Here is a 23,927-nt window from a genome sequence, read left to right on the forward strand (position 1 = left end):
AAAAAATTGATCATCTTACTCTTGGAAAATTTAGGATTATGTTCAAATCCTGGACTATAACAGTGATTCAACATTTGGGGAGGTAAGTCAGAAACATTCTGGATGAATGACCAAAACCAATCTGAGAATAAACATTTGCTGTAATTTACCCACTAAGTACATTGTTATTAGAGTTGGTGACATCTGCAAGTTATTGATGGCATGGCATAATTTCTTAGCAAGAATTTGAGCAAATTCATTGATTTGACAAATTTAAAACGAGAGAACTTGTAGCTTTTAATCCAGCCTATTCCTGAAAAAAATCTATTTCCAACATTTCCAGCAAGACATCACAATAACATTGCTGGAAGACTCCCCCAAGCAGCCCATTCTACTTTCAGAGATCTTTAATTATTAAGATTTTTTTTTTTTGCCTTTCATAAAAGCCTAAAATGTCAACTTTTTAACTCTCATTCATGGCTCTTACTCTCTCCCCTGAGGCCAAATATGGTAAGTCTTATCTTCCTTTAATCTCAATAAGTAGTCTGATATTATCTCTCTATTTTGTCCACCCCAAACCTTCTTTTCTCCAAGCTAAATAACTTCCATTCTTTCAAGCAAATCACATTTCATGAAAACACAAATCTCTTCACTATCCTGGCTATCTTAATTTCCCTGATAATCAGAGAAAAAAAATGAAAACCTATGTTGTCTCAAGCTGATTTGATTTCCAGAGTTTTTAGAATCCCAGCCAGGGTAGTTGACCCACCTTGTCACTTCTGCCATTAATATGAAATAAGCTTCTCTTGACTCTAGTAATCACAGACATATTGAAAATTTCTAATTACCACAGTAAAAGTATCTGATTTGGAAGTGACCAATTAGATCAACTAGTCCAATTCTTACTTTAAGAATTGGTTCCTCAAATCAACCAACTACTTATCTAGACACAGATTAAAGGATTTATGAATATATCACTATCTTCTGAGGTATCTGTTTTATTTCTGTAAAATGTCTTATACTGAAAACACTTCTATGTTATCATTGGGAGTCTCTGTCATGCTAGATGACTCTATATGTCATCCCTATCCTATTCATGACCTAGGGCTAACATTAATATCTGAAGTATGATGTACTTTCCTGTATCAAGTAAAAATGTTTCATCAATCAAAATGTTTGCTAAATTAACAAAAGACTAAAGTTTCATTTTTTCAATTGTTCACTATTATTAGTTGTTCTTAAGATTGAATGGTTTCAGGAGCAGGATGAATATAACTCTTTAGATCAGCCAGACTGTTATGTATTTTTTATCATTTGAGTGACAAGTGAATGTGAAAGAAATCAGAAGAGTGAGGAATGGTGATAGATTGGAGGAGTCAGAAAAGGCTTCTTGAGAAAGGTAGAACTTGATATCAAAGGATGAATAATATTTGAATAGGTATGCCAGGATGTTGAATGTTGTTGAAGGATCTTGATCAAAGGACAGAATGGTCATATTATAATTGAGTGAATAGGAGAGCCTAGCTGGAGGGTTTTGTTTATTTGTTTTTGGTATTTTAACTTCTTCATTACTCTCCTGGATCTGTTCCTGAATCTCTAGACTTTCCCTCCTTGTCCACAACTACATGTTTTTGTGTGGTATCATCTCTCAGAATGTACACTCTTGGAAGTCATGGGTTGTCTTCCCCCACCCCCATTTGTATTCCCAGTATTTAGTACTGTGCCTAGCAAAAAGTAAGCATAGTAAATGTTTGTTGATTTGTGTGATAAATAGTTTGCTAGAAAGGTAGTTTGAGAATAAATAAATTATGGAGAGTTTTGAGCATCAGGATAAGGAGTTTAGAAGCTAGTTTATAGGTAATGATGAATTGATCAAGATTCTTAGAAGAGTGAAACAACAACAACAACAAAGGTAATCACTCAGTAAAATGTAAAGGGATGAAACTAAAAGGCTAGTGTAGTAGTCAAGAAACATTATGGTCAGGGCCCAAAATAGATTAACTTGGATAAATGGGAATGGCAGTAGTAAGACTTAGCTAGTTAAGAGGAAAGGGTTAAAAAATTTCAGAGTTTCAGAATTTTAGGAAATGGGCACATCGTATGATAACTGAGAGATTTTTAAAAGTTGAAAGTTGAACCAGTTTGGAGGAGAGATGGCAAGTTTATTGAAGTCAAGGTCAATTTAGATAGCAATGGATCAAAGAGTAAATGTCTCTTAGGAAGTGGGAGAGGTAAGAAATAGAGAGAAACATAGAAGTTATTTTTATAGAAGCAAGAGATAAAACTGAAGGATATTAAATTCCCCAAGGGGAATGATGTGAATGAATTAGTTTTTGAAAAGTATTCATTAAGTAATTATTTTGTGTAAAGCACTAACAATACCAAGAGAAAATTAAGACAGGCCCTGCTATCATGGACCTCACATCCTAATGGGGGAAACAACATGTGTAGAAGGTTGCAAGTTAGATGGAAAGACTTAGTAGTCATTAAGGAATAGCCACAAGGTAGAAAGTGAAGCATCTTCTTTAATACTTTTCCCATGGACAAAATTATATCCATTTCTGTTGTTAAATCATCTCATAGTGCCAAGCACAGTTGTGACAATAACTACCTCTTCTAGGTCTTAAATATATTATGATTGTTGAGCAAGTGGGGGCTTATGGAACCTGAAGAAGTAGTTTTCTGCCAGCCTCTCCACAAAGACTGCTTTCAGAGATCAGTGCCATGGGACTAAGGCTGGATGCAGGTCTAGGGATAGCTGCTCTTTCCAGGGTATTTGGACTTATGAACCTGGGATTTCTCTATTAGAGATCGGAAGAAATGGAGATCAAAGTGACAGCAATTTTTTGATTGACCTGAACATTCTGCCTCCTGTCTCCATCTCAATATACCTAAGTGCTTCAGCTAGCTAGTCTTGCATGCCCTGTAAGAAACAGGTTGAGAGTTGTTTTTCATTTAGTAGACATATTGGCCCCTTCCTCATAAGAGTAGCTCTCTTAGTTAATTCCTGTATAAGAAAAAAAATAGATTGTAAATTAGAACTTTGAAAGAAAAGGTAGAAAAATAAAAACTTATTTATGCAAAACTTTAAAGTTAGCAAAGCACTTTTTATGCATTGTTTCCATTCAGTTTTAACAACAGCCCAATAAGTAAGATATTAAAATTCACATCATCCTTGCTTTATACACAAGGAAATTGAGGCTCAGAGAGGTTGACTTAACCTGTGATCGTATAGCTCATAAGTGTCAAAAGCAGGATTTAAGTTCTAGGACCAGAATTTTATAATTTTTTTGGTAAAAAAACTGGAATAGAGACTGAACCTTTAATTTCATTGGTATGAAGAATTTCCAATTGAGGAAACTCTTTCCACCAATGCAAGTTGACACTTTTTCTGCAAATAAGCATCCAAGAGAAACTAGATTAAAGAGTTTGTTAATAATGGGAGGGAAAGGGAAAATTAAATATTAATTCACCTTAGAATTCACATATTGTTGGGGGCATTTAATCACTATGTGACCATAAGCAACTCTCTAATCCATGATGCTACATGAATCCAAATCACAGAAGTTCTTGAATGCTAGGCTAAAGTGTTTGTGTTTCATCTCAGTAATAATCCAGCAGAGATTAGAAACATTGAATTATTTGAATGAAGTTTGAAAGATATTAATCTATTCAGGAAGCCATTATTCTAAAATTCCATAAATTTATACAGATAGTTCCATAGACTCTGTCTTTTGGAGGCCTTAGTCTCTTTAAAAACACAATTTAAGCACCACCTTCCATTTTAGAGCTTTTGTGATCTTTCTCCCATTCCTAACTTGTTAGAACTCAATTTCAACTGAAATCACTTGACATTACACGATATATACTTATCAATTATGCCTATTATATCTCTCACAGTAGAGACAATTTTTGTTACTATTGCTTTGCTATTGCTGTTGCTACTGTCATTTTTATTGCTGCATTTTGTTTTATTTTGTTTCACACACACACACATATGGCACAGGATCAGGCATTTGTTGAATTGTTTTTGTATATGTACCAATTATCACTTGCAGAATATTGTGAAGCATGAATTCTGTATTATTGCTTTTAAAATTCTCAGTAGTTAACAGTTCAAATTTTAACCTTAGACAAAAAAATGCTGTTATTCAAAGTTCAAATCTCTCAGGCCAGTGTATTTAGAACAGCATCTAAGAAGATGGTTTTCTTAATTATCATTATTGATTACTTCTGATGAAGGCTTGCAAGGAATGTCATCTTTCTGCAGATGTTCTGAATCAATTGCTTTGTTTGCAGTTAGTCCCAAAATACCATGACTGAGTCCAAATCAGGGAGTCCAGGCGGTGTTTGACTTCATGGGTAATTAATCTTATTCAGTGGAAGTATTGGGCACAGTTGTTGGATGGGTGAAGGGGCCAATGCAGTGAGCCTTGGAGCCTTGTGGAGTTCAACCTGCCCATTGTGAAACCTCTATGGCATGAAAGTAGGGAGTTAGAAGCCCACAGCTTGTGAAAATCCTTTCTCACTCTGGGACGGAAACTGTTAGCACTTGCTTCCTCTTACTACATGACTCAAGATATCAAAATAACCAGCTAGTGATCTTTTCTTTCCTATTAAGAGCAATGTAGAGGTTTCTGCTGGAAACTGTCATTTTTTTGCTAATATGCATGATAACATGCATTCTTTTGTATGATAACACAATTGATAATAAAATAAATATGTAGATTACCAATTATGGACAAGCCACAACATTATCATAAATACAACTTGTTGTTTCAACATGTTGATTACAAGCTGGGAAACAAAGGTTTATCTACATAGTTAAAAATAGCTGACCTAGTAAATCTTGACAATATTCTACATTCCCTTGCTTCCTTAATGCTCTCTCAGAACATTCTTTTAATCTCCTTCACCTCTAATAACCTTATGATTATCCAACTCAACTATATTTCATTTTCTAAGCTTTAATCTATTGTTTCATAGTCTTGTTATCATTGTGCCTTGTCCATTCCTAACTTGCTACACCCATTTGCCTTTTTTGGATAAAGAAACTACACAATCCAGTGAATGACTCTACTGCAAAATTATATGATGTAATGGAAATGGAGCACATACTTCAGAAGACAATTCTTTTAACTCTTCCCTAATCAATTATTACATTCATAGTGGATATTCTCAATCGTCTCTTCTCAACTTAAACTTCCCATACTATCCTTACTACCTATCTCACAAGAAAATCTAACCTCATACTTTACTGAGGAAATAAAACTTATCCAATGTAAATTCCTTCTCATGTTAGCTACATCTCAAAACCCTTGGCAGAATCCTGTTTGTAAAGACCAACCTTTTTTATTGTTCAGTCATGTCTGATTCTTTGTGACCCCATTTGGCGTTTTCATACTGGAGTTATTTGCCATTTCCTTCTCCAGCTCATTTTACAGATGAGGAACGGAAACAACCAGAGTCAAATTACTTGACCAGAGTAACACACCTAGTAAGAGTATGACACCAGATTTGAACCCATGAATGTTAGTCTTCATGATTCCAAATTTATCCAACCTATCCATTATACTACCTAGATGCCTGACCATCACTTCTATTTGTGACTAAAGTATTTCTCCCCTATTCTTCCTATTGTAACACCTTTGAGAAATTTATTTCCTAATCTGTAAGATAGAAGAGGAGAAATGGAGGGCCTTTGAGGTCCCTGCTAATAATGAAAATATGAGCCTCTACTTCCAAGCTAAATTAGAGATGCCAACTTCTATAGGCATTTTTTTAACTTCACGTAATAGAGAAAAAAATCAACGACTAAAAAGTCTCATAAAATCTGAAAATTAAAAGTTTTCATCACAGAACTAAGCTAAGATAAGATAGGTATTTAATAAATATTTGTTCCATACTTGATTAATATTCACAGTGTTTAACATAGTCTGGCAAAAAGTAGGTACATTAAAAATAGGTACATTACGATGAATGCCTCAATTAGTACTCATTACTTATAGCTAAGTTCTGGTTACATGGGCATTGGATAATAACAAATGCTAGCATTACCTTTGGCATTCTTTATTTTCTAGCACAAAACTTTTGTGCCTACCCCTTCTCTTTGTCCATCTAAAATTTTTCTTTATTTAGTAATACAAAATGCACATGAGAGCCTGATTGGCTTTAATGTTGAATTCATTTATTATTTAAATCTTTTATTGTAAGTCTTTCCCCCTTTTATTTGATTGAGTTCTTCAGCCTCCACAGTCTTCTTATTGAACAATTTGAACAGAGCAATTTGACGCAATAAATATTACGTAGGGAGTCAGAAGATACATCTTTGGTCCTAGTGGCACAGTACATAGAGAGCCAAGCCTGGAGTCAGAAAGACCAGAATTCAAATGTGATTTCAAACTTATTAGCTGTGATTGACCCTAGACAAGTCACATACCATTTTTGCCTAGTTTATTTAACTGTAAAATGGGAATATTTGTAGCATCTATATCCCATGGTTGTTGTGAGGCTCAACTGAAATAATTGTGAAGCATAGTAGCTGGTACACAGGGAGCACTAGATAAATGTTATTTATTAGTATCAGTTAGTATTATTTATATGACCTTTGACATTAATGTTTATTAATTTTTCATTCATAAAATTAAATTAGACAAATTATCTTTGTTTGCTTCAAGTTTTATATGTAGAACCCTCTAAACCATTATAACCAGGATCAATTCTGGTTATTTTTTCTTCTTCATACATTGGATGAATTCTAATATTTTAAAAGTATCTTCTCCTAAAGAGAGAAAAGAATGTAAATTATCACATAATTATCTTGTATAAAATAAGTTCTGAGCACATTGGTATACCACCATCCTGAGTGAGGATCTAGAAGACAATTCTTTCTTATCTCACAAAAATTAGCTAGATAGAACTCAAAAGACTCAATTTTTAAGATTAACAAAATAAAGAGGCAATTATAGTTATTCAGTTCATCTCATTAATAAATTAAGAGTTTATTACTCCTGTCATCGTGGTGATTCCCTCCACTAAAGCATATTACAACTACAATATAGCTTCCTAGAAAATTTAAGATTTCCTAAGATTAATAGGATTGTGATTTGACCATATTCACATAGCTAGTAAGTTTCAGAGGTAGAATTTAAAACCAACTTTTCTTGAATCCAGCACTATGAATTCTTCTATGCTTTCCTCCTCAATTCTATGTGTGATTAGAGGGGGAAAATTAATTCATATTTTGCTATGTGGAATTTAATGACTTTTTTTGGCCCAGATCTATGCCTAATTGGAATAGAGGATTACTCTCAATCAATGCTGTTCATCCTTTGTTGTGAGGGTCTTTGTGGCCCATGTCACTGAGAGGTTCATCAACTTATGCAGGTTTACATTGTTATTTTGGATCAGAGATGAGATTTATACCTTCTCCTGACTCAAATGCTAGATCTCTAGTCACTGTACCACAGTCAAAATTAATTTGCAATGATGTCACAAACTGGCTCCTAAAACTTTGAAACTCCATTATAAAATCTCAATTGTTTGCTTAATGGCTACCAGGCCACAAATCCCAGACCTCTGCTCTGCTAAATTTTTACTTATTTTCTCAGAACCTCAGAGATCTTATCTGGAAAACCCTCCCCATTTAAACCTCTGTCCACCAAAAAATTCTGCTCTATTTAGCCCCATTCCCTCTCCAACTGACATCTCCAGCTATCTTATGCATAGGGTTGGCTTAACTGTCCCTACCTCTCCCAAGTTTGAACTCAGTCTGAACTGAGTATAGAGCTGCAGTTCCACTAGTGGAAGAGGCTTTTCCCATATCCCTGGACCCTAGAAGGTTCTCTTGTTTATATAAATAACTTATCTTCATTTATAACATTATTCTATTGTACTGTGCTCCTTATTTAAATTCTTGTTTTTGTGTACCAATTATAACAATGCCATGTGGTTAATACTGTACATAGGAAAAGATGTATTAAAACATAAATTTCTTGAAAGCAAGGAATGTTTTTCATTTGGTTTTAGTCATCGGGGCACATAGTAAATTATGGTTGATTTGCATTGGTTTGGATTAGATTCTGAAGACCAAGAATTTTGGGGGAGAGAACCTCAGTAAGAAACAGAAAGGGCAACTGAGAAAAATAGAGTATATAACTATAATTATATTATATATCTATTCCCATAAGTTCAAAAATTCAAACAAGGCCCATTATTTCAGGTGTGATTTCCTATATCACTGAAAAGAATATTGATAAATAAGTGATGTACTAGATAATATTTTTATTTAATTTAAGAGGCAATTGATGGATCTGATCCAATTGAGGATTTGAAAATTAATCTTCTAGGAATTATAAAATGTTTGCTGAGACTCCACAAGCAAGCCTACTAACGTCGAAAAAGTAATAAGGAAAGACTCCATCATAGTTAGGGAGAAAATAAGTTCTTACATCCCCCATCTTCAAGTATGTCCACATTGATTATTTGATGAATACAATTCTTTTCATTTACAGATTACCCCGCACCTCTGGCAGGATGAACAAGTTTGGAAATGTGAAGATGAAGCACAAGAATCCTTTATAAAATCAGAAATGAAAATCTCAGAGAGAACCAAGCAGGCTGTGACAGCAGTATAGTCAGAATTGTGAGTGGGACATAGGAAAAAGGAGGTTTAGTTCAGAAGAAGAAGAAGAATCAAGAATGACTCTTAGATTTTCAGTGTGGGCAACTGGAAGGATATCAGAGCCCTTGGTAAATATTGAAAAAATGTAGGTAAAGGTGGATTTGAGGATGAAAATAATGAATTATGTTTTAGACATGCTAGATTTAAGATATGCTGGTCTTGGAGATGAAAAGTCTTTTTTTTCATAATCATAACTTTTTATTGACAGAACCCATGCCTGGGTAATTTTTTACAACATTATCCCTTGCACTCACTTCTATTCTGATTTTTCCTTCCCCTCCCTCCCTCCACTCCCTCCCTGAGATGGCAAGCAGTCCTATACATGTTAAATATATCACAGTATATCCTAGATACAATATATGTGTACAGAACCAAACAGTTCTCTTGTTGCACAGGAAAGATTGGATTCAGAAGGTAAAAATAATCCAGGAAGAAAAACAAAAATGCAAACAGTTTACATTTATTTCCCAGTGTTCTTTCTTTGAGTGTAGCTGCTTCTGTCCATCATTGATCAATTGAAACTGAGTTAGATCTCTTTGTCGAAGAAATCCACTTCCATCAGAATACATCCTCATACAGTATCTTTGTTGAAGTATATAATGATCTCTTGGTTCTGCTCATTTCACTTAGCTTCAGTTCATGTAAATCTCTCCAAGCCTCTCTGTATTCATCCTGTTGGTTCATTTCTTACAGAACAATAATATTCCATGACATTCATATACCACAATTTACCCAACCATTCTCCAATTAATGGGCATCCATCCATTTTCCAGTTTCTAGCCACTTCAAAGAGGGCTGCCACAAACATTTTGGCACATACAGGTCCTTTTCTCTTCTTAAAAAGAAGATATAAGCCCAGTAGAAACGCTGCTGGATCAAAGGGTATGCACAGTTTGATAACTTTTTGAGCATAGTTCCAAATTGCACTCCAGAATGTCTGGATAGTATTCACAATTCCACCAACAATGTATTGGTGTTCCTGTTTTCCCACAACTCCTCCAACAATCCACATTATTTTTCCCTGTCAATCTAGCCAGTCTGACAGGTGTGTAGTAGTATCTCAGAGTTGTTTTAATTTCTTTGATTAATAATGACTTGGAACATCTTTTCATATGGCTAGAAATAGTTTCAATTTCTTCATCTGAGAATTGTCTGTTCATATTCTTTGGCCATTTATCAAATAGAGAATGACTTGATTTCTTATAAAGGTGAAAAGTCTAAGTCCAAACTTGACTCCAACACTTACTAGCTGGTGATTATCTATAGTTTCTACTCTAAAATGGGGATAACAATAGCTCTCATTTATTTATATAATGCATTAAGCTTTGCAAAACACTTTACACACATTAGTTTAGTTGACTCTCACAGTAACTCTGTGAAATAAGTATCTGTGGCTGTAGAACCTGACAAGCCAGAGAAGAAAGTTTTCATCATCTAAATCCTTAGCACTGTCTAATGATTTAAAATCAGCCTGATTTGATTATATAAATAGAAATGACATTAAAGAACATTACTATCTGCTTTGTTGATATACCCTAAAGACCATGGGGCTTTTCCATCTTACTTGTAGCTGAAACCTTCCAAATGTGTATGTGCTCTCTTCCCATTGAATACGAACTCTGAGGAGACGAGGGGCTATCTTATTCATTTATGTATCCTCCCAGTGCTTAGTACAGTGCTTTGTACCTTTTAAATGCCTAATAAATGTTTTTTTTTAAATTTCATTCATTTATTCAAGGAAATGATGATTAATTATATAAAATCCTGTTCATAAGCAAAGTATAAGAAATGAGAAAAGGTCGTTGGATTTGGCAATAATGAGATTATCAGTGGCTTTGGGGAAAGAGTTTCAGTCAAATTAGTGTTAGAAGTCCAAGTTCAAAGGGTGATCTGGGCAAGATCTCGCTGATTTGCATCTGTAAAATGAGGTTAGTAATGCTTGTAATGCTTATTTCATAGAGTTAAAGTGAGAGTCAACTCAACTAATGTGTGTGAAGTATGAAGATAATGGATACTTTCTCCTTTCTGAGTAATAGTTCTCTTCTTCTCTGTCAGAATGCACCTTCTCAGGTTTTGCATGTTGGCTGATATTTATACCTGGAATATCCCAAGACCCTTTCCCAGGTTTTCTTTTTATTTTTTATGCTGTCTCAGTAATTTTACCAACTCTCTTGCATTTAGCTAATATATCTATATGTATGTCTCACATCAATATATTTGTCCCTCACTTTTTCTCCTCATCTCTAGTCCTAAATACCCAGCTGCCTGCTAAACATCTCTAATGGAATGTCACATAGGCATCTCAAACTCAACATATGTAAAACAAAACTTATCATCTTATCCTCAAACCAACTCTATCTCCTATTTTCTTAATATTTGTCAAGGGTTTCCATATACTTCCAGTCACCCAAATTGATAAATATAAATCATTTTTGACTCTTTCATCCTGCTCACCAGCCCCCATCCCTCATCACGAATCAATTAGGATGTTTTATAAATTTTAACTTTTTAACTTCTCTTGCATCTCTTCTATTTTTCTTAATATAAACTATAACAATTCTAATCGAGAACTTAATCTTGTCTTGCCTCAGCTACTGAATAGCCTTTTAATTGATCTCCTTACATTTTTCTATCTCCTATTTACTATATATTTCTACATTCCTGCCAAATTGAAGTTCCTAGAATATAATTAGAAGAAGTTAGGTGGCAGGATAGATAGAATACTAAACCTGGAGTCAGTAAGACGTGAGTTTATATTTATCCTGAGAAACCTTCTAAGAGTGCATAGGTAGGCAAATCTTTTAATAATTTTCTGCTTGACGAAGAAATTGAAACTATTTCTAGCCATATGAAAAGATACTCCAAGTCATTATTAATCAGCGAAATGCAAATTAAGACAACTCTCAGATATCACTACACACCTGTCAGAATGGCTAGAATAACAGGGAAAGATAATGCAGAATATTGGAGGGGATGTGGGAAAACTGGGACACTAATACATTGTTGGTGGAATTGTGAACACATCCAGCCATTCTGGAGAGTTCTTTGGAATTATTCTCAAAAAGTTATCAAACTGTGCACATCCTTTTATCCAGCAGTGTTTCTACTGGGCTTATATCCCAAAGAGATCTTAAAGAAGGGAAAGGGACCTGTATGTGAAAAAATGTTTGTGGCAGCCCTCTTTATAGTGGCCAAAAACTGGAAACTGAATGGATGCCCCTCAATTGGAGAATAGTTGAATAAATTGTGACATATGAATGTTATGGAATATTACTGTTCTGTAAGAAATGACCAACAGGATGACTTCAGAAAGGCCTGGAGAGACTTAAATGAACTGAAGTTGAGTGAAATGAGCAGGACCAGGAGATCATTGTATACTTCAACAACACTATATCATGATCAATTCTGATGGATGTGATTCTCTTCAACAATGAGATGAAACAAATCAGCTCCAATAGAACAGTAATGAGCTGAACCAGCTATACCCAGTGAAAGAACTCAGGGAAATGAGTGTGAACCCCTACATCGAATTCCCAATCCCTCTATTTTTGTCTGCCTGCATTTTTGATTTCCCTCACAGGTTAATTATACAATATTTCAAAGTCTTATTCTTTTTGTGCAGCAAAATAACTAGATGGACATGTATACATACATTGTATTTAACATATACTTTAAACATATTTAACATGTATTTGTCTACCTGCCATCTGGGGGAAGGGGTGGGGGGAATGGGGGGAAAAATTGGAACAAAAGGTTTTGCAACTGCCAATGCTGAAAAATCACCCATGCATATATTTTGTAAATAAAAGCAATAATAAAAAAAGAAAGATAGAAATAACTAAAAAAATAATAATTGTCTGCTTTAGTTTCTTCAACTTTAAAATGACAAAAACATCTACTCCCTGGAGTTATTGTGAAGATTAAATGAAGTCACATCTCTAAAGGTCCTTCTCATAGTGTCAGGCACAAGGTACAAACTTAATAAATCCTAGTTCTATTCTTTTTCCTTCCAAGAGGTCTATCATTCCTCTTCTCAGAAAGTTTCAGTGGTTTCCCATTGAAATGCAATAAAATACAAAGTTCTGTATTAAGGAATAAATTATGAATTTTCCTTCATATTTAAAGTCCTCCATGACCTAAAACTAGTTTTTTTTTTCTCCTAGACTGATTCCATGTTATTTGTCCTTTATAGTTCCTCCAAACCATGCTTCCTTCTGTTGCCTGAACACAACAATCCTTTTTCTTCCCAGAGTTTCATGCTTGGGATGCTCTCCTTTCTTATCTTTTTACCTCACAGAGTCAAAAAGTCCATCAGAATTCAGCTCAAGTGGGCTTTTTTACCCACTTGCTATTTTCCCTTCCAAATTTATTGTCTATATGTCTTAGTATTTATTTTTCTGAGAACATATTACCTTTACCAGTACAATATAATCTAGAGTAAAGTGATGTCTCACTTCTGTATTTGTGTTGTATCCTTTTGCCCCACTTTTATGCATTATCTGTTCCCATTCTCCTGGAGTACAGAAATTTTCTTTTCTTTTTGTTTTATATTTATGTCCATGATTTTTAATCTGGAAGTAAGTGCTTAAAATCGTTTGTTGACCAGTAATGATTACACTGCCAGTAAATATCTAAAGAATTTGAATCAAGGTTTCTCTCTACTTGCAGTGAAAAACAGCAACAACAGCAATACTATCAGCTCTGCTCTTAACAGTCTCTTCACCATGCTGAATTAATGAAATCTTCCAATTTTCTAACTCTTTCTCCATCCCCCACTAGTACCCATTTAAGTGTAGTCAATTCATTAGAACATAACCCCTTTGAAGGTAGGGGAAGTCTTAGTTTGCTATTGTTTGCATCAACATATGTTAGCATAGTATATGACCCACACTAATGTTCTATATCTTTGTATCCATATATGCATGCATGTATCGATATATATAATCATAGCAGCAAAAAACATTAATCATGTTAGATTATAGAGTGGCAAATAACTAACCTTAGAGTCAGAAAAACCTGCTTACTGGTGTTTCTTCTGTGTGATTCTAGCCACATTCCTTAACTTCTCAATAACTTATACAGCATTTGACATATCATAAAACCAATTTATCATAGAAATAGTAAAACCCGAGGTTCTTTAGTCCAATTCCTTTATTTTACAGATGAGGAAATTGAGTAACAGAAGTAAAGTGGCTTGTCCAAGTGCACACAAATAGTAAGAAACATACTTAGGATTACAGCTTAGGTCCTTTGACTGCAGATTTTGTACAATGTCCATTGAAAAACAATGTCTGGGGAGAAAGCATAAGTTATTGCAGGTCAAGAGCAGTCCCAAACACAGTATAACCAGATGCACACAAGTCATCACCTATAATTACATTGGGGTTTCATTAATGTGAAGCAGACTTTCCAATGATGTTGGTTATCTCATTATCTTCCAGAATGGTTGGTTATTGAAACTGTGAACTTTTTATATATTTATAGGAGGAAAATGCTTGAAGGATATAGTAATCCTCAATATTCTACCTCTTTAGTATATGATTTTTTTACTTCAACTGTTTCTTGTGAGAGAGCCTGAATGTTTTTCCTAAGATTTGAGGTTTAGATACTGTTCCATAGGAAATGGATATATCTTTGGACACACAGGGTTCACACTTGCACATATATACACACATGTGTACGATATGTATATATATGTATGTATTTTATATGTATAGATGTATATATATAATTAAAATATGATGAGTGCTGCTAATCTTTCTCTCAGGAGCACATCATATCAGAATACAATAATGTCTGGGATAGCTCCCTGGAGGGCCTCAGGATCAGTCAGAGTCAGGATCAATCAAAGTTATAGGTCTTTAGAGGGAGAAGTGAAGGAGGAAGGCAAGTTGTCATGTGGCTTGCCCAAGATGCATCCTGGATTGTGGAGTCCGGAGTCTCTACCCTCTCTCTTCCTTGTCCTGCAGCTAAGTGACTCTGGCCTCTCTCCCTCAGCCCTACAATCCTTGCCTACAATTACCTCACCACCAAGTATTCAGCAAGCACCAATCAGGAGAAGAACCATCACATTAATATATCATCTAAATATATATATATTATCTCACATTGCATAGGTAATTAGCCTTAAGTGCTCTGCTTTCTGATTCAAGCACACCTTTTCAGAGTTTCAGCCTCTACAATATACTATGTAGAATTTGGAGATTTCAAGGTTTTACTGGATTAGGAGTTTCAGTGAATCAACATTAATATAAGGCAGTCAAGAAATCTAATACAATGTTAGCCTACATTAAGATATAGGAATTATTCAGGACTATAGAACTGGTATTCTTTTCTTATGAATTTTGGAAATAGGTAATAAAATAATAATTTATAATTTATGTAGCACTTTAAGGTTTGTAAACATTTTGCATATATGATTTGATCTTCACCACAACCCTGAAAGATAGGTGCTATTATTATCTGCATTTTACATATTACATATCTGAAGCAAAGATTAAATAATATCCAGATTCTTGACAGCTACTGTGAGGACAGATCTTTCTGAGTTCAGTAACCTAGGCATTGAACCACCTAGCTATCTTGAAATAGTTTTATGGTCTGTTCTAGAGGCAGATTTTAAAACAAGCATTGAAAAGTTAAAGCATTCAGAAGGAGACAATTCTTATAGTAAATGCTTTTATATTTATTCTTTATGTGAAATTAGGTACATATTTAATTTAGAAAATAGACTTGGGGTGGCATTTTTGAAATTTACAAATATTTGCAAAACCTGTCCTGTGGATAAAAGATGTCACTTATTTACTCTTAGCTTAAAAGGCTAGAAACATGAGTAGTGAATGGAGGTTATGCATCTAGGTTGAACTAAACATTTTCTGAGGTTTATTCCAACTCTAAAATACACAATGGAAATTGACATAAAGGAAAAATTCCCAGTAATTAGTGCTATCCAAAAGTGAAATGTCCTGCTTCATAGGTAGTAGTAGTTACTAGTAAATTTCAATCATGTCTGACACTTTGTGAACTCATTTGACATTTTCTTGACAAAGATACTATAATGCTTTGCCATTACCTTCTCCAACTAGATAATAGAAACCCCTTAATGAAATCTTCAAATAAGGACAATAGATGCATAGTGGTTATTTTAAAGAGATGAGTTATCTTTAGATACTAGTTAGATCAAACATTCTTTAAGCCATGTGGTAATTAAAAAGCTTCAAAAAACGTAATTTAATTTTATTACATTACATAATAATGTAATTATTATTATATTGATTAATAAAAGGATAGTTATTCGACCATCTCTCTTAAACTAAAGACAATAATGGGCTGGGCACATTGTTGGAATGCCAAACATAGGTTTGCCTAAAATACTATTTTACAGAAAAACTAATATAAGGCAAACACTCTCAGGGAGATCAGAAGAAATGATACAAGTATACTTTGACACTCTTTGAAGAACTTTTGAATCAATTGTGAGACATAGGAAATGGTGGCACTGGACCTTCCAACATGTCATGCCCATACTAAAGAAAAAACTTTATGAGCAAAGCAGAATTGCAATAACTCAAAAGAAACATGAGAGGCACAAATTTAAAGACATCTCAACTTCAAATGTTCATATGGACTATTTGTGCTCAATCTGTGGTTTGGCCTTCCAAGTTCATAGTAGTTTGATTAGACACACTGTGTGTCAGCCAGACACTCAATACCTTGACTCCCAACATAGTGCAGTCATTTTGGTACTCTCTGTGAACAAAAGACAACAACGAACGTACCTACAATTCTTCTTCCTCTATTTTAATTCCCTTTTCTTTTCATAATTATGTAGCTCTCTAACCTTTCCTTTGTAAGGCATGCTTGTATAATATTAATATTTAAAATAGATAAATGTTTCCATTTATTTCTATTTCCCCCTATTTTGTTCAAACACGATCCGATGATAGATTATTGGTGTGTTTTGCAAAGACAAGCCTTGCTATTTCAGAGAAATGATTTCAGAAAGATTTATTCTCTAATTGGCTGTAAGATGATTTTTTTAACGTACTGCAGATCTCAAAGATTTTTCACTAAGGTACAATACTACTAACAATAGCAAACTTTATAGAGTGCCCTAAGTTGTATAAAATATTTTAACATATATCATCTCACTTATATGAGGAATAGGGTAAGGAATGTATTGTAATTTGCATGGGCTTCTGTGACACTAGAATCATAGTTGTTTGGAATATTGAAATATTTTTGAAATTATTAGTGTAACAATGGCATTGGAGCAATATTCCTCACTAATTTTTTCTGTTTCTAATATGAAGTATTTCAGCTACATAATAAGGTGAAAAGGCTTTGTGGCTTGGATTGGGAATATAACTACTATTTACAAAATGGTTTTCAATGAGAAAATGCATTCTAATTGCCAAGGCACAAAGTTGAAAATGAAACTTTGAAATGTAGCCGGCATTTAAATCAGGAAGTTCCTGTATTGACAAAATGAAATGCAGATTTATGATCCACAATGGCCCCCTGCCAAACCAAGACCAATTTCACACCCTTTTCAGCTGGAAAGTTCATCAAAAATACAACAAAGATGTTAGACATTGATGACTGACCATTGTTCCTTACAACCAGCTTTTGACAGGCCCACTGTTCTGCTAATACTGAGATCTGAAACCAATTGATCATATTTGACTGGAAAGAAAAGCTTTGATTCTGGGCATACTCAAGCACTTTGGAGAAGTGATCAGGGTTCAATTTATATATTATTTCACATGGTTTATTCACTTTAAGTTGAAGCTTCTAACCCTAGTCTATATGTTTCAAACAAAAAAAATCTAATTTTCATACATCAACTTAAATTATTCTAACCCCATATTCTACTCCTATAGATTGGAGTAGGGGTTTTTGATTGACCACAGTAGCTGATTAACATCAGGGGGGACAGGGGAATGAAGAAAGTAAACAGGATAGCAAATGAAGGCACAGTGGGCATCAGTCCTTCAGTGGGCAAAGGTAAAGGTCACAGAGTTGCCAGAGCAAAAATCCCAAAATCAAACTCGAAATCAGTTAGAAAAATCAGGAAACATTTGGTCAGAAACCCCAGAAGCAACACTAGACCTCAAATCAAAGAATCAGGGAATGTGTATTGCTATCCACTTCATCCACATGGATTGTTGAGTCACTTGAGTTCTTTGGCTCTCAATTTCTGGTAAATGAGAAGGTTGACCTTTCCAACCTCCCAGCATGATTCTCACTCCCTAACTTTTAAAGCACTTTATCAATGATTAGACCCTCCAAGAAAACCATATAAGAGGTAGCTGGAACCTAATGTTTGCTTTTTTATGTCAAAACATAAAGAAGGGAATAAGCATTAAGGGAAGTTTATTTATTAGTATTTGTGTAGTACAATCAAACATCAGTTAACTTCTATTCATATTTTTATTGATTGAAAAGAAAACTTAAAACTATGGAAAACATATAGAAAAATTTTCTGACCATAGGAACTATGCAAAAATGAAATGGGAAGAGTACTCTGAAAGTACCAAGTTTCCCAAGATTCAAGTTAAGTGAAGAAAGGATAAATACTTGTCAAGAATGCTCTAGAGAGAATCTTTGCTTCCCATTGAGATGGAAGACTGAAAATTATTTGATACTTTCCAAATATATTATTTTATGGTTTTGAGATTTCTTTGGGTATGTCTAGTAGACTGATTTTATTTTCTTCTTTCTGAGTACCACCTCTGCTTTATTATTGCCTTATCCCCTGTTGAGCATCATCCTTCTTACTGGGAAGGGAAGGAATAGGGGGAATAATTGGTTGCCCAAAAGGCACAGTGGAATAGCTTTAATTTAAGGTTTATGAGAATAGTCCATGTTCACACCTTATATCAGAAAATCTTCAAGTGGTGATTATCTGCACTAATTATTTTTTGAAATTTATAATGGCATGGGCATATTGAGACAGATCAGATGGCTATATAAATGACAAATCAAGAGATGTTTATAAACATTCATGATTGTTCCTTGCCATATTTAGTCCCTCCCAAATTTTCATTGGCAGAGATTGATCCATAGCAGAAGGAGAAGACTGAAATGTTCAAACATCTGATAGAAGAAACATACATAAACCAATACATAAACATTAAAGAAAAAACTTAAGGAAACAACACGAGAATTAAACATTAACACCACATTTTTAAAATGAGTGAAATATAGCCCTAGCACTATTTTAAAATGCTGAAGATCAGAAGCAACAGAGATAAAAAAACAAAGGATATAATATTTTCCTAGAAATATTCTCAAATGAATGATACATTCAAAAAAGTTAGAGTCAAGAATTGAAATGGCTAAAAATATCACCATATCAAATAAACGCAGCTCTGGAGAAAATTATATAGGATGTCCCAGAAATCTTAATGCAGTTTGAAACTGGTGAAGATCTCTCTCTCTCTCTCTCTCTCTCTCTCTCTCTCTCTCTCTCTCTCTCTCTCTCTCTTTTTCTTTCTCTCTGACTCTCTCTATCTCTCCCTCTCTTCTTCTGTCTTTTTTCTCTCTCTCCCTCCCTCCCTCCCTTTCTCCCTCCTTCTCTCTTTCTTTTTCTCTCTCTCCCTCTCCTGTCTTTCTCTCTCTCTCTCCCTCCCTCCTTCTGTCTTTCTTTCTCTTTCTCTCCATCCCTTTCTATCTGACTCTGTCTCTGTTTTGTTCTGTCTGTCTGTCTGTTTTTAATGTAAGGATCCGGATTTGACTCATTCGGAGGCATCATAGTTGAAACTCCAATGCTTTAAAAATAATGAGAGGAGGGGAGAAATCTATCAGAAAAAGATGTAGAAATCACATATGAAAGTAAAATAATCAGAACTGACCACATCACCATTTTTGAAAAAAGACAAGAAAAAAGGACATTTGAAAAAAATAACAAAATTGGGATAGAGCATTTGCAGAATTAAGAAGCAGGGGTCAACAGACCAGAATTATTTGCCCAGAAAAAAATGAAGCATGGTCTAGGAATATAAGAGATAGATATTCTAAAAGTAAACACACAGAAAAGTTTGTATGAAGACACTCACTTCCAGGAAGTCTTTCACCAACAAACAAACATTCCTACAATAAAGATAAAAATTTAAAGCCAGATAAAACAATCACTAAGTAAATTTGAAAACTGTCTGAGAGTCACACTGTCCAACTCCTTAATGGTTTCAGAAGAGTGTTATAAATAAATAGAGACTAAGGAAGAAAACAAAAGGAAGGGAAAAGTGATAAGAGGTCCAGGGTAATTCCAAAGTGAAGTTTCTTATTGTGAAATGAGAAAGTTCAAATTTAAGAAAACATTATTTAATTTATTATATGATGAGAGAATCTTTTTAAAAAAATTTAAATCTTCTAAGTCTGGAATGAAATAAAAATATCAAGCATAAGAAAGTATGCATTTCCTTTTAATATGATGATTGAAGAAAAGGAAAAACTCCTTAATCCCATAATAATAATGTGAAGTGGACTCTATTCTTTAAAACACAATAGAGTTATTACAGAATAGAATAAAATTCAAAATCTAGCCACGTGCTGCTTATAGAAATTTAATTAAGAAAGATCTAAATAGATTCTAAAAAATTTATGATGAATATTGCCAAGTCATAAAAGGGATGATATTGGACAAAACTTAATTCAAAACAAAATGTACTAATGGTGCTAACCAAGAATATCACAAAATGCTAACTGGTTCTAAAATGAAAATATAATCATCTTAATGAAATGTTTACCCAATAATTTTGTAGTAAATTTTAATAAATATTTCATTGGCGCTACTTTATATGAATGTCTATTTCTCTATTTCTCTCCCAATAGAATACTTTCTTGAAAAAAAAGTAAAGGTAAGGGGAAAAAAAACATATTAACTTATTGGCATATTGAAAAATGTATGTCTTATTTGTCATTTCTAATCCAGCCCCTCAAAGTGGACAAGTGGCAAGCATGTGTCACAATTAATGTTCTGAGATAATACTAGTAATGACCTTGATCATGTTTCTGAAGTATTCAAATGGTGTTTTACCTGGTTTTATATTTTCCCCTAATCATTGTGACAGTAATTATCCTGATTTTTATGTAAAAACATTCAGTTCATATAAATATTTCCTCATATTCTCTAAATTCTATACATTTGTCATTTTCTAATACTCATTTACATTTATTTACCAAAAAGCTTGGCATAATGGGTAGACAAATAGCCTCCAAAGTTTAGGCAACTAAGTTGTATAGTGGATAGAGTACAGTGCATAAAGTCATGATGACTTGAATTGAAATACAACCTTAAATATTTACTAGCTATTTGACTTTAGGCAAGTTACAAATCTCTGTTTACTTCAGTTTTCTCAATTGTAAAATAGAAGGATTAAGAGCACTTATCTCCAGAGTTTTGGGGAAGATCAAATGAATTAATATAACATATATATATATATATATATATATATATATATATATATACGTATATATATATACACACACATACAGAAATACAAACATATATACATGCATGCATACACACATATGGATGTATGTGTGTATATCTATATACTTATTCCATTTCCCACCCCCACCCCCCCAAAAAAAAAAAAAAAGGAAAGAAAGGGTCCAAATCCTATCTGTTACATACTGGGTGAATGACAAGGTCAGATCACTTATACTCTCGGTGTTCCAGGCAAACTCTAATATTAAAAGTTGCAGAAAGATGAAAACTTGAATTGAAAGAGGCAGTTTTCTTATCTGGGAATTCTATATAAGAATGAAATTGCAAGTTTAGGTCTAATTTCCTACATATATTTCCTATGTTTTATTTAATCATTTCCCAATTGATTGACAACCACGGGTTTGTGTGTTTGTGTGTGTGCATATACTACTTCATAAATTGCTGCTAATAAGTTTTGCATATATCAAAATTTTAAATTTCTTTTTCTTTGAACTTGGCCCTCATATATGTCTTGCCAATACCAGTATTACTTAGTTCAAAAATTTACATAGTTTATAGACAGTTTTAGTGTATTTTTACATTGTTTCCCAGAATGATTGAACCAATTCATACTTCATGTTTTGTCATCTTTTTCAGTTTGATGAGTGTAAATTGAAACTTCAAAATTTTTAAAGTTATCTGTATCTTGTTAGTAATGATTTGGAAAATTATTTCATGTAGTTTTGATCAATAACATTTCCTTTTTTGAATATGACCTCTTTTTAATTTATTATGTGGGAGATGATTCTTGTTCCTATGTATTTATTGTGTATGGAGTTGTGAGGATGAAATGAGATATTTGTAAAGTGCCTACTTAGCATAATGCCTGGCACATAGTGGGGTACTTAATAAAATTTAATTCCTTAGTTCCCTGTAAATTGCATGCAGTAAAATTAATAAATCAATGTATTGAATCATTGCAAAAATTACATAAATAATTTAGGATATAATTATCTTTTTCTGAATAACAAAAAGATAAAAGAAAAATCACATTTTAAAAGTATATTAAGCAAAAGAAATCCTATTTAGAGATGCAGTAAGAAGTGAACTTAAAGGGAAAAGCAGAAAATAAACGTTTTTTTTCAAGCATTCATATTAATGAACTGGATATAAAATGTAAATAGGAAATATAGAAAAAAATTCCATATGCTACATTTTCATAGCAAAACAATAAGACTTGCAATAAATGATTATGAAATGAACAAAAGCTAGAGGTCCTTGGAAATGAAAATCAGTTATTAAACTGGGCAAGAAGAAATTATTTTAAATGACATAAATTATGTAAAAAATGACAACACAAAAATAGTGAAATCTGTAGGATTCAGCTAAAGGATTACTCAGGGGAAAATTCAAGGCAATTGATATATTCATCAATTAGGAAGAGAAAGAAAATAAATTGAGACTATACATAAAAATCTTAGAAAAGAAAAAAAACAGCAGAAAGTAATGAAAATGAGTTGTGTTGAAATGATTTATAAAAAAAACACAATAATTTTGACAACTAAATCCAAGAAGTTATTTTTTAATTATCACATTTAGTTAGTAACTATCTAAACTTGTCCTTTAAAAATGTTTTTATGGCTTCCTGTTTTTTCTTAAACATTAACAAACTTATTCAATAATTACAACACCTAATAAATGAAAAGAAGAACACATCAGGAATGTGAAATGAAAAGATCAGGGCAAAAAAGCTTCATAAAATTATATGACATAACTATTATATGTTATATAATTGTTTTGAGAAGTACAAAACTAAAACTAACAAAGTCATAAAGTAATAATCTTACATAGAACAGTGAAAGAAGAAGAATTTAAGATTATCAGAGTGCTGTTGTGAAAACAAAAAAATTAGGGAGAGCAATTTAAAGAGTGGTCAAATATAGAAGGGAATTCTACCACACTTGCTTTTTTTTTTTTTTTAATAGCTTTTTATTTACAAGTTATATGCATGGGTAATTTTACAGCATTGACAATTGCCAAATCTTTTGTTCCAATTTTTCCCCTCCTTCCCCCCACCCACTCCCCTAGATGGCAGGATGACCAATACATGTAAATATATTAGAGTATAAATTAAATACAAAATAGGTATACATGTCCAAACCATTATTTTGCTGTACAAAAAGAATTGGTCTCCAAAATAGTTCTACCACACTTTCAAAGAATTTTTATAGTTATCTCTTCCACTTCCATAGAGGTTAAGTGTACAAGATGCCTGTAGTCTGAAAAATCCATGTAAATATTTTTGGCCCTACCTTTGTACTAAAGAAGAAGTATGAATTTTTTTTCTTTTATTAGGTATTTACAATATCTCATTATAAAATTTGGGTTGATATTATATAATGCTATCCATATATGTGATGCATTTCTCATTTTCCAAACTTTTTCATTCATCTGCTGACTTTAATGGGTTGTCTGCAACTTTGTCAAAGCCCCCCCAAAAAATCCCATTTCATTTCTTGTGATAATCTCTGATATATTGAAGTTGTGATAGGGAAAGTCACAACATGAAAGGAATAATTGTATGTTATTAAGACCAGGACTTTTTAAACTTTTTCTACTAAAAACTCTTTTTCACACGAGATATTTTTATATGACTCTGGGTATATAGATATATAAAATAGACAAATAAGGCAAACATTTATTGATAATAAATCATAATTTCACAACCCCCTCATTCAGTTTTGAGACCCTATATGGGGTGGTAAACCATGGGTTTAGAATTCCAAAATACAAAAATAATACACTTCCAAAATACAAAAATAATACGTTTGC

Source organism: Sarcophilus harrisii, chromosome 1 (genome assembly GCF_902635505.1).
Source record: "Sarcophilus harrisii chromosome 1, mSarHar1.11, whole genome shotgun sequence".
Lineage (NCBI taxonomy): Eukaryota > Metazoa > Chordata > Mammalia > Dasyuromorphia > Dasyuridae > Sarcophilus > Sarcophilus harrisii.